The 15,729-nt window shown below is 44.5% G+C and overlaps 1 protein-coding gene across 1 annotated transcript in view; it reads left to right on the forward strand.

Annotated features, from left to right (window-relative positions):
* Positions 1–7,127: 7,127 nt before the first annotated feature.
* vasna (vasorin a) overlaps positions 7,128–15,729 on the forward strand; it is a 45,296-nt gene continuing 36,694 nt past the window's right edge. The window contains exon 1 of the mRNA XM_083656205.1: positions 7,128–7,249. The gene's annotated coding sequence lies outside the window, so the exon portion shown is untranslated. The remainder of the gene's footprint in view (positions 7,250–15,729) is intronic.

Consider the following 15,729-nt stretch of genomic DNA (forward strand, 5'->3'; position numbering starts at 1 on the left):
CTCCGAGCTTTCGAAAGCCGCCTCGTTTGGAGAGGAAATATTCACTCACAAAAACAAATCACCACATAAACGCAGGCATGCACTGTTTTCTTGTTTTTGCTACATGGTGATATTGTTGCTTGGGGTTGGAATTATTTTTCGTTTGAATACAAATGCTTGTCAGAGTTTTGTAGCCACGTTTCTTCCCGACATTTTGGTGTGCTGTACGTCTCCCTGCCTGCTTCCTAAGCTGCTATAGAGAGTCATTTGTGAGAGATGACAAGGGCTCAGCCCGCCGGCGGGCCCGCTAGGGGGGAAGAGGCTAACTAAATTTTGTTTTTAATTGTTGAGAATCGTCTCCTCCATGAAGCGGCTTTTTTTTTTTTTTTTTTTTTTTTACAATTACTCTCTGTGTTCTTGAGGAGACACATAATACAAGAATGGATGGTTAGAATCTGCTGTAATTAGTTTTTCCTCCATGTTGTTTCTGGGAGAGGTGGAACTGGAGATGTTTCATGAATAGGCATCAATCAAATGAACACCTGACTTGGAACCAGGCCCGGCTCCAGGATGAGGTGACTGAGGCGGCAGTTAAAAATGGTGAGGGGGACTTTTTTGAATAGAGTAAAACAGTCAACACGTTCTCACTCTGAGCTCGTCTCACAGAACCGCTTTGTCAAGCACGGTAGCACCTGTGGCGACCTGCACAACGCTCCGCGGAGCCGAGAGCATTTTATGGAACACAGCACTCTGCACCTCTGGGTTCAGGGAAAGGGCTCATTGTCCACAACGAGCGGGGGAGGGGTGGTGGTCAACCCAAAACCAGGGTGGTACTACCGTCCGCCTGGGCGGTACTACCGCATTTCCAAACTCATCCTGGACGATGAGCCTGAGGGCGTGCTTGATCGTTCCCTGAACCCACAGCTGCGGAGTGCTTTTTACCGGTCCGTCCGTGCTGCATTCCATAAAACGCTATATTCTCCGCGAAGCGTTACGGTAGTCGCCAAAGGCGCTTGCCAATGCAGGGCTCTTCCAAAATACCACATTAAGACACCAAGACCTTGAGGATACCATTGGGTATCAAATACTTTTGACATTGGATATTTCTGCATAAGAATTGAAAAAAAAGGTCCCGAGTCTAAATGACTAATGTCTAATTTAATTGGATGGAGGAGGTTGGGGCCTTTGTCCCGGGCACAGGGCCCAGCAGGCTGGCATGGTGTTGATCTGTGATGCAGACCTTATCTGGTGTTGATCTGTGATGCAGACCTGATCTGGTGTTGATCTGTGATGCAGATCTTATCTGGTGTTGATCTGTGATGCAGACCTGATCTGGTGTTGATCTGTGATGCAGATCTTATCTGGTGTTGATCTGTGATGCAGATCTTATCTGGTGTTGATCTGTGATGCAGACCTGATCTGGTGTTGATCTGTGATGCAGACCTGATCTGGTGTTGATCTGTGATGCAGATCTTATCTGGTGTTGATCTGTGATGCAGATCTTATCTGGTGTTGATCTGTGATGCAGACCTGATCTGGTGTTGATCTGTGATGCAGACCTGATCTGGTGTTGATCTGTGATGCAGATCTTATCTGGTGTTGATCTGTGATGCAGACCTGATCTGGTGTTGATCTGTGATGCAGACCTGATCTGGTGTTGATCTGTGATGCAGATCTTATCTGGTGTTGATCTGTGATGCAGACCTGATCTGGTGTTGATCTGTGATGCAGACCTGATCTGGTGTTGATCTGTGATGCAGACCTGATCTGGTGTTGATCTGTGATGCAGATCTTATCTGGTGTTGATCTGTGATGCAGACCTGATCTGGTGTTGATCTGTGATGCAGACCTGATCTGGTGTTGATCTGTGATGCAGACCTGATCTGGTGTTGATCTGTGATGCAGACCTGATCTGGTGTTGATCTGTGATGCAGACCTGATCTGGTGTTGATCTGTGATGCAGACCTGATCTGGTGTTGATCTGTGATGCAGACCTGATCTGGTGTTGATCTGTGATGCAGACCTGGAGCCTGTACTACGAAGCTAACAGATCCGTGATAAGTCCCTTTGATCTGGTTTGACTGAACAGGATCAAAGCTATCTAGTTAACTGATACTACGACGCTGGTTTTCTACTAGGTAAGTGGACCTGGGATCTGCCTGTGCACGCGCACGTTTTTCGCTCGTGCACAGGCGCGCGTCCACGCGAAAGAGGTGCGCTAGCCAATCACATTATGAACAGCTGAGTTGATCCACGCCCACACCCATTTCCACACCCATTTCCTCGTTCAATGAATGCGCAGTGCATGATCAGAGTTTTAGCGGATATTTAATGTATCCGCGATTTAATGTCAGAATGAAAATCCGCATTGGATAGTCTGCTGAAGGGCTGTCTAAAGCAGCAGCTTGTATTCACATCAGTCATTTGATTTACTTTGATCAGCGATTTCTGTCTGATACAGCTGCATTGATACAGCAGCAACAAATGTAAATGTGTAATCTCAGTCTATACATTTCCACAATCTGTAAGCCTATTTAGACCATAGATTTAGAAACGCATGCTCAATGAATAATGATCTCTATCACTCATGTGTGTGGTTGCACTGATCGAATAATTCATATATAAAATAGCCTAGTATAAAGCCTAATAGCCTACTATAGAAGAGAAAACTGCTGAACTGAATTGAGACGATGCGGGCATAGTTATCATTAATAAAAACTAGCCTATTTTTGCTCATATATTGGCATACAGCCTACAGGACACAGTTCCAGCTGAAAGATGCAAGAATAGCCTGCATATTTAGTATTGGGGCTATCCATATTTATCCCATATCTATATTATATGTATAGGCTTTTCTGGCATGTAGGAGAATATCACCCTCACTCCATTTGAGGGTCCATTCATGATATGCGCCGGCGGTGATTAATAGTGATCATATTTCTCCACGCATCGTTGAGCTGTTAAGACATAAAGTGGTAAGTAGGCTTAATTTAATTATGTAGCCTACAGAGCCATGAATGTTTTGCTTGTTCTATTCTCAGTTGACTGCAATCTATTTTTCATATGGCGATCTTATGAATGGTGAGTGACTCCAGAGAGCCGATTATATGGGTCTCTCATGGATTTTGATCTTATCCTCTGAAGCTAACCTGGTCGCAACCAGGTTAGCTTTGCAGCGTCAGTTGCCATGGTGATTGAAAGTTAACTTGCTTTGTAGTACGGCTAAACCAGGTTTAAACTCAAACTTACTCGGATAAGGCATTAAACTAGCTTCGTAGTACAGGCCTCTGATCTGGTGTTGACGCTGTGAATTTTGTACTGTAGTCCCTATTGTTTCCTTCTTCATTTTCTATAGTGGAGCTGCTCTCTCTCATTCCACAATCATACTTCATCCAAATGCTTTTATGAATATGACAGCGCCGCCTGCTGGCTGCTAGCCTACTTAATAACAATGCAGTCTGTGTTTTTAAAACAATGGGCAGCATCATTGCTTTTCTAATGCGTCTCTTTTTGAATGAGGGCCTTCAGTTGAGTGTATCGATCTTTCCCCCGTGAGAAAATCCCACTTTCACATCTGATTGCAAAGCAGCAGATCAAACATGGCCACGGAGGTCAGGGTCTGTGTTTGTTTTCTCGCACTCCTGTCAAACGCTGTTCCTCTTTCTCGAGCTCACAGCACACAGAAGACACGCACGCACGCACGCATGCACGCACGCATGGAAAAAACAGAAAGAAAAGCTGTTTGGAATCATGACCTATGACTCAATGGAACACTATAGTAATACATGTACCTCATGTCAATTTGATTCTGACTGAGGGTGACCTGGCATGTTAACTAGCTAGCTAGCTGTTAGCTATTTTGGCTATAAGCCTGTTGCCTCCTGCTGTAACAACGTTCGACGGGCTCATAACGCCAGTGAATGACCAATGATAGTAAAGCAATATTGTGGCTTTAAAGCTACCTAGTTTACTGGTTACCACAATAATTAAGATAGCAGTTAGGCTATCAAAGGTCTGCTTCATGGGGATTATCAATTAGGCTATATGGTTAGAATGTGCATACTTTATTACTAAAATACACACAATTTGCAAAGCTCTAAAGACTTAATTTCTGATGTGATGTCTTGATGATACCTACATCTATAATAAGCTTCACTATCATTGCTGTCATGATGCTCATACTACCTTACTGCATACTGACACACACAAAGGAAATGGACTCATTATGGGTACAGATAGTCGACTTATCGCTTCATTATGCAGCGCCACAGGCAGTTTGCCTTTTTTCTGGCTTCATATCTTGTTTCATGTTTTGGGACGATGACAGTTTGAGAGACAAAATATTCAAATTCATATTCTAACAAGTCACGATCGGTCAAATTGTCTCTGACTAACTCAGCCTATGGGAAGTGTGAGCTCATTCCCTGTGCGTTTACTGAGTGAGTGGCTGCATCAGAGAAACAGGGTTTCATCTGGACCTGAGTGCTCATGCATGTAACAGCTTGTCTGACTTCCCATCTCACACCTAATCACTTGCAGATGCCTTGCTGTGTGTGTGTGTGTGTGTGTGTGTGTGTGTGCGCGCGCGCGCGCGCGCGCGCGTGCGTACGTGCGTGTGCATCTGTGCGTGCATAGTTTTGTGCATTGTGGAATGTATTGATATGTGTATACAGCATTTGAATGAATGCATGAATGTAAATTTAATTACCGGTATGTATACTTTATATAAGTGTACATTTATTTGCATGTCTCATTAACATTGGCTTATTTTGTGTGTGTGTGTGTGTGTGTGTGTGTGTGTGTGTGTGTGTGTGAGAGAGAGAGAGAGAGAGAGAGAGAGAGAGGGAAAGCGAGAGCTATAGCTGTGTTACACAATATTAGACATACAGTACAGTTAGCGATGATTAAGTGTAATTTATGCTTTGTATCTCGACACTTTTGTTGTTTTCCGACAAATATGACGTCGACAGAAAAAGGCGTCTCAACACTTTTCTTTGGTGTCGCCACCTGGAGGATTTTGTTATGTCGCAGTCAGACACCGTCATATTCTGTCGTGCGCTGTGATTGGCTAGAGAGAGAGTTCCGTCAGTGTAGCGGTGTCTTGACAGCCATCCTGCCCAGGTGAGCAGCTTCCTCCCCCGGGGGAAACAGACAGGGCTCAGTGTGGAGGTCTGGAGGAGAGTGCAGGAGATTCTCTGATAATAGGAGCAAGTCTGTCTGTTAAAAGCGATGCGGGGAGATACAGATAAGAGGGCCAGCGGTCATGTCTGCATTTAGAACTCAGGACTAGGACTCGACCACTGAAAACCTTTCCCCAAATTAAACATTAAGAATGTTGTGCGACTCTTTTATTTCTGTCGAGAGTCGCATCAAAAATGTCAAGCGCCCTACCATATGTCAACCAGTTGAAGGATTTGGTTGGTTTGGGGCCTGTGAATACTGTGTGTGTGTGTGTGTGTGTGTGTGTGTGTGTGTGTGTGTGTGTGTGTGTGTGTGTGTGTGTGTGTGTGTGTGTGTGTGTGTGTGTGTGTGTGTGTGTGTGTGTGTGTGTGTGTGTGTGAGAGAGAGAGAGTGTCTCTGTGTGTGTGTGTGTGTGTGTGTGTGTGTGTGTGTGTGTGTGTGTGTGTGTGAGTGTGTGTGTGTGTGTGTGTGTGTGTGTGTGTGTGTGTGTGTGTCAGGTTTCAGTGTGTTTTTGTACACGCATCGCAGCTCCACAGTTGAATGTAGTGTCACCGTCCACAGCTCATTGACAGCTCAGGGGTCAGACAGAAGTATTTGGTATCAGTGCAGCTAACTCTAACTTTCCCAAGACTCAGTATAAATATACACGCCTCAAATGGGAAAGTGTAAACGAGGAGAAATGTTGGTGTGGAAGTTTCACAAAGAGCAAAATGTTTAATTTGTTTGACCCTCATTCTGTCGCCCTGGCCAAAAAAAGTACATTTCCATTTGATGCATAGCTGACTCTCATAGAAAGCAATGCACAATGAGTGAGTGGGTATAGTGGAGATGAAAGAAAAACTATACATTGAAAGAAATATTCCAGGCTAGATAGCTATCTTGCAGACAGTGTCATTTCTTTGTTGTTAACAAGCTGGGACTTTCAACCGTCATGCAACCAGAAGGTCACAAGTTTAACAGACAATGGGTTCGTGTCTTAGCATGCGAGCACCTACAGTTGGTTTTCTCTGGTCTAAACCGTGGTGGAGAAGTTTGGTTTGTTTAGGTTCACACTGCCCACAAGCAAACCACGGCACACATTTGTTTGACAGTTTTGGTAGAAATGGCAGAAGAGCCGTCCAGACTGTGTCTTTCCCTCATTTTGTCATGGGCTCCAAGCATGAGGAAGTGCTGGCTATCAAATGTCAACATCCTCCACCTCCTTATAGGCTATCCATCAAACCTTGCGTTTTGGTGTCATTTCCTGTAGTTGGTTCAGATTCTGTTCTTTGCTCCTAACAAACTGCACTGTTCTCTTGAAGACGACTGACTTGCTTTTCCAGGAATTTTGATAAGAGCATATTGGTGCCAAGAAGTAAACACCCCCAGAGACCAAATGAATGACTCAAAACATGCTTGGTGTGAACACACACTTCGATGAAACTGATCCCCTCTGAACTCTGACCCCTGCGGTGAAGTTTGTATCTAACACGAATATGTACAGTAGGTCTTAGAAACAACTCCTAATGTAATTACAGTGTAATGGGAACTGAAGTGCAAGACGTTTTTAAAACATAGCCTGTTATAGAGCTGATATCCTATCCTACCTAACGGCTGCGACTTATGTTATGTACAGAAGTTCTGTTATGAAGCAGTCAGAGCGCCTCAGATCTCTGGCACCAGAACCACAGACTAATCCATCTGGCCTGCTGTCTGTGGATTTATTCCCTCACCATATTTTTGCAGGTGCAGCCTGGACTCGGGAACGCGCACGCCGGTTGCGCGTTCGCGCTCGCACCTCCCACTTCCCCAGCTTGTTTAAGTGCAGCTCGCCTCCCCCGTCCCTCAAAGAGCGCTATTGTTGAAAAAGTGTATGCGCGCCTCACTCACACTGGCACACTTCGTCTCCAAGTTTGACAGACAGGCAGACAGACAGACGGAGCGGAGTTTGCAGCTTTGCGGTGATACTGTATACACCTCCGTGCGGATGCCCTGCTGCGGACCTGAACAGCATTTTTTTGATGCGATTTGAGCACGCCAACAGTGGATAAAAAGTTTGGATAAAGGTGCCAGAGCGCATTCCGGCGGACTTTGGTTTACTTTTAACGAGGTAAGTTTCCCTTTGCGCACTCTCCTCACTCATCACTCTCGCTCACTATATCAATTTGATTTTACTGTGAATTGAAGTGCAAGCTTGTGCACAGTTGGGACTTATTATTAGATAACACACTGCCGTTTGTTCAGCGCGCTTCAAAAGTCTGCAGCAGTGCAGTATCGCGCATTCCTCAGGCGACGGTTATTATCCGACCGACTCGGACAAACCTGCCTCATGCACTGTGTGTTAGTGGTGAGACAATCTATTGGATATCGATAATAACCACAGAGGTATTAACAAGGTAGTATTTGAACTGTGGACTGTAACAGAGTTAGAGGCTATAGTTGATCCAGACTCAGTTACCTTTAGTCTCTTTATCTCGCTGTCTTTACAACATTATGAAAGCTTCCCTTGTGGTTGATTATTTAGTCAGCGTGTCCTCGCATTCCTCCCCCGGCACACAGGTCACTATCTCGGGTCAAAATCTCTCGTCCAGCCGTGCGCATAGGGCGCACGGACAGGAGAGACACCGAGAGGAGTGTTTCCAGCAGGAAGCGCAAATAGGATTATGTCTTATCAATATGTCGCTGCTTTATCCCGTGTTTGTGTCCAATGTATCGGATTAGAGGGCGTTATCTCTCCGAGAGCAAGCGGGTCTGTCCTCACCTCCGCTCCGATGGGAGATTTCATCCGTTTGAGTGGCTGGTCATCAATGACAAATTGCAGTATTTCCATAGGGACATACCTTGTGTGTGTGTGTGTGTGTGTGTGTGTGTGTGTGTGGGGTGGGGGGGGGGGGGGGGGGGGGGGGGGGGGGGGGGGGGCGATGCTCAGTAGTGGATTTATAGCGACATGTATTGTACTTTTACTTATGGTGTGTTTATCTCCTATATGCCTTATTCCTATAATAATGCCCAAATATTCATAGAATGATTTCCATTTGCCCATGATATTTGGATGGCATCTATAGAATTGAGTGGGTTCCTGATTCTGAAATATGTAGATAAAAAAAAATCGTCTCATATTAAAATTAGTTTAAAATGCTTTGAACTTCTTTCAGATCTGATCACATATTTAAAAAAAAACATTTTTTATCTATCTGTAAAGCTAGCAACTTTTGGGCTGTTGTTGTGGCACAGATCAGCTCACCTGTACATCATAATTCATGAGTAATAGGCCTATATTAGTAACGATAATAATAATAATACATTTATTTTATATAGCGCTTTTCAATGACCCAAAGCCGCTTATACTAAGAGTCGACAGAAAACAAGAAAAATAGAAACAAGCAACAGGCAACAGATACAAGTAACAATAGCAAAAGTAATGAACGAGCAACAGGCAAACAGATACAAAATAACCATTAAGATGACTAGTCGGGGATATATTAGTAATACAGGGGTAATACAGTATTAGGAAAAGTTGCTGAGCAATCAGCTATTGCCTATGAAGTTTTCAGAGATTTCTAACACAGTACATGTATCTCATTAAAGGGAAACAGTGATGTTGACGATGGCCTGCCATCTTTGTGACATTGTACACTGGCTTTAGCATCAGTGGACTGGATGAGGAGTTTGAAGCAGCAATATAGGTTGGTGGTGAGACAGAAAAACCACCTCAGCATGGAGTATGAGTATGGGAAAAGCAAAGAGAGATGGAGACGGAGAGACGGACCGAGTGTACGGGAGAGAGGAGAGCAAACATTCCTGACTCGGTGTCTCAGCAATTTAATTAAGGTTTTTGTGGGATGCTGCAGCGGGCGCTCGGAGGTGAAGGCTTAACCCCAGCCCCCCCCCCCCCCTCCCCTCCCTCCCCTCCCCGTTTCCAGCTTGGACTAATCCCAAGGGTCAGCTAATAAGTGTTGGGGTCATGCCACCATGACAACTAAATAGGGGGGACCCCGAAGGAAAGCTCCCCAATCAAGGAGTTAATAACCCTGTGAAGGAAGTTAAGAGGTACAAGGTGAAGAGGATTGTGTTGAGGTGTGTGTGCGCGTGTGCGTGTGTGTGTGTGTGTGCGTGTGTGTGCACGTGTGTGATTTAGTTGTTGTCAGCCACACTAACTAAAGATGCTCCCTCTTAGTGGGGCTTAAGTGTGCTCTGGTCTGGTATGACCCTTACACACACACGCACACGCACGCACGCGCACACACACACACACACACACACACACACACACACACACACACACACACACACGTTGCAGGCATGCACGGACACACCCTCCCTTCAGGTCAGGCGCTGGTCACTTTATCACCCCCCATATATTTCAATGGGGGATTGAAGGCTGTTATTAGGGCCTGTTATTAGTTTGAAATCGATATCACAATAACAGCCATACGTTTTGTTCAACCATTGCTATATTTACTTTTCACGTTTTTAAGCAGATACCCATCAGCCTAGCAAATGTGTGGCTTTGTAAAACTCAGCTTGCCTTTGTCTTCGTGAGTGTTTTTGCCATTGTGGGAATCCCTCGCTCCTCTCCCAACCTCTCCAGATCCACTATGTATGATGACCTGTTGGAGACGTGACATTTTTACCACTGCAGAGTTAGGCGTGTCTCCCTGCTCTCTGCTCTCTCCATTCAGCTGCTCTCTATTTGATCTCTTTTCCATCTCACTTTTCTGCTTTTAATATTTCCTCAGGATTGTGCTTTCATGTGTCAGAGCAGTGTTTCTTAAACTTTTTCATGTCAACGACCCCTAAACGGACACAAATTAGACCACGTATACCCTTATGTGATCAGATTTAGTGCAGGGTTCCTCACCTGATAAGATTTGTGCTCTTAGCTGTTTCATTACAGAAATTGTATGAAACCCATGACCAAAATAGTCATACATTCTGTCAGTGTGTTACTTATGGATGGAATTATAGTGAACATAAATGATCCGCCTTTTTGCTGGGGACCCCCTGGAACAAGTCTCAAGGATCCCTGGTCACTTTGAGAACCACTGGCCTTGGTTCTGCATTCTCTCTCTCTCTCTCCCCCCCCCCCCCCCCCCCCCCACCTCACTCTTGTGCAGATATAGGTGGGTGGGGTTGGGGCTTCTCTCTCTCTCTCTCTCCCCCCTCCCTCCCTCTTGTGCTGATGTATAGGTGGGTGGGGTTGGGGGTTGGGGTGGGGCTTCACAGCAGCTCTGCTCATGTGGGCCTGTTTAAGGCAGATGGAGCAGCCGGTCAGCATCAGGCCTCCTGCCTGCTGATAAATCACTCTGCTCAGAACGGTCATGACTTCCCCTCCTGACAGACCTACCTGCAGCTCAGCAGCCACACTGAACCGCTCACTGCCGTTACAAGCCCTTTTCATCATAGACACTGACGCCATTTCCCCTGCTTTGCTATTATAGAATTTATAGCTTTAGAGCAGTCAGCAGTGCTTCCCAAACTGGGGTATGCATACCCCTAGGGGTACGCGGAGGTACTGCAGGGCGTGCTTGATAGAAAGGGGAAAATGGAAAAATGCAAGAAAAGAAACATTAAAATTAATCTGCTCAGGAGGCACTAATTGCAACTCTTTCACTCCATTTTTCATTTTGTAATGTTATATTCTTCACAAGTTGGGTTATCGTCATCGCATCATATTATGCTCTAGTAGTTTTCTCTTGCAGTTTTCTAAGGATAATGTTGTAGTTGGGTCAAGGGGGTACTTGGATTCAGAAATCAGGGAAAGGGGGTAGCCTACTGAAGCCCAAAAACTTTGACAACCACTGCTTTAGAGGATGAAATATCATGCCACTGTACCGTTTGGCAGATACATGTATCCAAAGCATATACATTATATACAGTACAGCATATACATATATACAGCATATATAGAGTACAGCAGCAGTCTATGCAGTTGCAGTGTGAATGAAAGCAGCTCACCCTCGTGGTGTCAGAAGACCAAGGATTACATCAAATGGAAAATGTGGGTTTTGCAGCATTTTAATATGGATGCAAGATGATGTTTTACCGAACTGGATACCAGCACTTAACTCATTGAGTGCCAGCCACTTTTGGAGAACGGACGCTCCCAGTGCCAGAGTTTCAGAGCGTTTTCAGTGATTTCTCGAGGCCCACAGAATATTGTGTGATATTACTATGTAAACACTGAACACGCACAAAGAACGATGAGACTCTATTCTATCATCTGCAAAAAAAAGTTTATTGATCCCATTTTCCGTTCTTTAGTTATGAGCCGGAGAAGATAGCTTGATTCATCCAAAAATAGCAATTTTTTTCTAGAAGCTGAGATAATTGGCCTTTTGTGAAATTAATCATTTCAAGCACATCACTGACTCTGAAGCTAATCTTTTCTAATGTAGTCACACCTCAAAAATAATTTCCTTCAATAAAACAGTTTAGGCCAGGGAATTTTGTTTGGCAGAATAATATTTTTAGCTACAACCAGCAGCGCTGGCCCCTGCGTGCGCTGCTGGTTGCAGCTTCTTGCTGGTTTTGATTTGCTGCTGGTGGGTATCGGATATTCTGGCTTGCGTTTGTCAATCCTGTCCTGCTGCCTGGGTCTGTCTGGGTGTTGTGTGTGTGCTGCTCTGCGTGCCCCCTCCCCCCCCCCCCGCCCCGCCCCGCCTCGCCTCGCCTCAACTGCACACTCCTCCTCCTGTCTGTGGTGGCTCTCTGCTGAGTTTGCTGTGCGCACAGTGAAGGGTGCGGAACAGCCAGGCTTTTTTACAGCGTTCCGCGTGTGTTTGTCACCGGCAACGATGCTTCCAGTTGAGAATAATAACTCCACGGTGTGGATGTGCAGATGTGCTGTCGCAACCGACACAGAGCGGCTCAATTGTGGGAGCAGATTGGCTGCTGCAGGCACAGCTGCAGTAACGTGCTTCAGCATATCGATGCATACGGATGCGATGCGATTTCCGTTTCCATAACGACTTCTTCTTTGTTTTTTCCTTGCCTTTCTGTTATGTGGAGAGCACTGTCGCCACCTAAGGGTTCTGTAAAATAGGTTATAGACCTCCAATAGCTACAATAGTTGTACCAGAGATGTATCAGGGATTGATCCACGTCCCACCGTCAAAAAACGCAATTGACGACAACCGTCGTCATTGGCACTCTACGTCAGTATTTGAATTGACGACAGCTGTCGTCATTGGCATTCAATGAGTTAAAGAGCATGGTGCAGGTAAAAATAATAATCAGAATTTACATTTTGGGCTCATGATTACAGTGAAAATACTCCAAAAAGACAAAGATTTCCCCCCCCACAGGGTATAAATATGGAGGAAAAGTGGCATTTTATAAATGGGCGTGTGACATAACAACAGGAGTGACATCACAAGAGGAGAATGTTCTGCTGGGGCTGACAAAGGGATGCAAAGTCATGGAGAGTGAAAAAAGGTGACAGATACCAGGGCAGACATAAAACCACTCAGAAATCCTCCTATTTTGGGCTGAAAAATGTGACTGTCACCTAAAGGTGACTAGTTTGCATCCCTGTGACATCACAAGTGGGAGTTCCATGAAATGGACCAGTGCCCCCTGCTGGTTACAAAAACTAGTCTAAATGCAGCTATGTGTGATTGAAAAAAATGTTTTTCCCCCCAAATCCCATTGCTATATACCCCTTCCACACATTAATGCAATATGGTCTCCAACTTGCGCCATGCTCTTGACATTCAGCTGACTTTGTTTTCAAGCTGGCCTGGCGGCCCCAGACAGCCCCAGACAGCCCCAGACAGCCGCCAGACGGGACTGTTTGAAAAATGCCAGTTGGCCGGGAAAAATGGAATTGGTAGTGTGGCTTCTCCTGCTGTGAGTGTGAAGAGCTGCTAACCCCCACATCATTTATTTGGTCTGTGTTTCAGTGGAGAGATTTAGTGTGCCATGACGGAGAGATTTGCCATGATGGAGGGATTTAGTGTGCCATGATGGTCTGGAATGGATGCTTAAGGCTTTTCCCTCCTGCTAAGAACAAAATGCTGGGCAAAACACTGGATACTTACTCAAATTTAAAGATGATGAATTGGCACAAAATATCGTCCGTCTGTCGATGGCTTCAAAAACAATACCAGTCGAACCAGATGCTCTTCTTTATTGCAGCCTCACTTTGCTGTTTATGCAAAATGATATGGCTGTATTTTTACTAATAGGATGTTTTTTTTATTATGCCATTTGGGATTTTCTTAACGGACTATTCCCAATAGCATAAAAGCCTCACATTACAATCTTTACAAGGTTCCCTGACACCAGAGGAATTCTACCTCCAAACCTGCCGCAGGCCAAGACTTCACACGCTTGCCAGAGGGGAACCTCTCTACGTTTCCTCCAACTGGACCCCCCTGGGGAGAGGTTTAGGGGTTGGACCCCCCTGTGTAGAGGTTTAGGGGTTGCCGGGCTTTTACTAACCCACGGAGCGTGTCGCTAAGCACCTTCCCCCCTCATCCTCGCAGTGTGTTGTATAAACACAGCGGTTCAGTAGGAAGGTAAAGAGCGTGACACATATAGACTCCTCGTAACATTCTTCTGTGGTACCAGGAGGCACCAGAAGGGGATGGCTCCAATGGCAGATCTGCGGTCAGATTACACACTGTTGATACCAGGCTCACATGATTACATTAATTAACCTATTGCTAAGCAGTTTCTTATCATCCACACATCCCTAAATTAATGGGGCATATATAGTATGTATGTATGTATAGTATGTATGTATGTATGTATGTATGTATGTATGTATGTATGTATGTATGTATGTATGTATGTATGTATGTATGTATGTATGTACATGTATGTGTGTGTGTGTGTGTGTGTGTGTGTGTGTGTGTGTGTGTGTGTATATACTGTATGTATATATGTATATGTGTATGTATATATACAGTATATATCTATATCTATATATATATATATATATCTATCTATATATCTATATATCTATATATATATCTATATATCTATATCTATATCTATATCTATATCTATCTATATATCTATATATCTATAGATATAGATATAGATATAGATATAGATATAGATATAGATATAGATATATATTGGTCTTTTTCTCCCATTTTCTACCCAATTGTACTTGGCCAATTCCCAGTGCTGTCCCGGTCGTCCACCCCCTCTACTGATCTGGGGAGAGTTGTATACTAGCACATGCTTCCTCCGACACATGTGCAGTCGCCAACCGCTTCTTTTCGCCTGACAGAGAGGAGTTTCACCCCCGACCAGGCACCAGAGGAGGTGCTAGTGCAGTGACCAGGACTCACACCCCATCAGCTTCCCACCTGCAGGCACGACCAATTGTAGGACCATATGAAATCCATCCCCCCCCCCCCCAAATTCCGTTTTATTTTTTCCAAATTCAGTTTTTTCCATTTTAATTTTAATTTAGGGGTTAGGATCGCTGTTATTATTATCTTTTTTTTGATGACTTGGCTCTGTCAGACAGCCTCTTCAACATGTTTCTCAATGTGAAAACCAAGTTGTGAGGTGACGTAAGGGTCCCATGGAAGACCGACCCCCCTCTCAAAACACCTCAATCGAAAATTTCTCTAGGTCTATTACATTTTTTTTACAATTTATATAATAACTCATTCTACAATAATTAGGTCTACTTTTGATTTTCATAATTAGGCCCAGTTTGATCAATTTCAGCCAAATTTTAGACAATTCTGCAATAGTCCATGTTTTAGAGTTGATTCAATTTTTATTACCAAATTCCATCATTCTGTCCATTTTTCAGCTTTGCGGAAATCATATGGCCCTACAATTGTCTGTAGGAACATCTGACTAAGCCGGAAGTATCACTGCCGGGAATTGAACCCACGTCTCCGCGGTGGTAGGCGAATGTTCTTACCCAGACGCCCCTGGTTACCAGTATTTGAAGTAGTTGAGGAGAGTTGGGTTTATCTTACCAGACACTGTATCAGCCAAAGGGCGATCCGTGTACTGTGTAAATGTCTATTTTTTATATCTGTGTCTATTCGTGTCAAACAAAATCTCAAAATCAAATCACAGTTTTCAACATTTTTCTTCAAATATCATTCCGAGGAACACAACAAATCATCTCCCCTTCCCCCCCAAACATTAATCTGTAACTGATTCCGTTTATTAGCAGATTTTAAAAATAGAGTGTTACAGATGTTTCTTTTGACAGAGAGAGACCACAGAGAAGCAGGTATATACAGTGAGCTTTTATGTGCCATGACACCTTATCTGTCTGAAGTCCATAGATAACACACCCCTCCCCTCCCCCACGTCCTCCTACAGCAGCCATATCCACTACCTGAGGGCGGTGTGTGTATGTGTGTGTGTGTGTGTGTGTGTATGTGTATGTATGTGTGTGTGTGTGTGTGTTAGGGGAAACCCACCTTCCAGCTCCCTTTTCTGAGCCCCCATCTCTTTTTCCTGAGGGCACATAGTCTGCCTAGTGCCTACACACACACACACACACACACACACACACACACACACACACACACACACACACACACACACACACACACACACACACACACACACACACCCTTTCATCCCATTCAACAGCCTCAT

This window comes from Poromitra crassiceps (assembly GCF_964638095.1).
Source record: "Poromitra crassiceps genome assembly, chromosome: 19".
NCBI classification, from domain to species: domain Eukaryota; kingdom Metazoa; phylum Chordata; class Actinopteri; order Beryciformes; family Melamphaidae; genus Poromitra; species Poromitra crassiceps.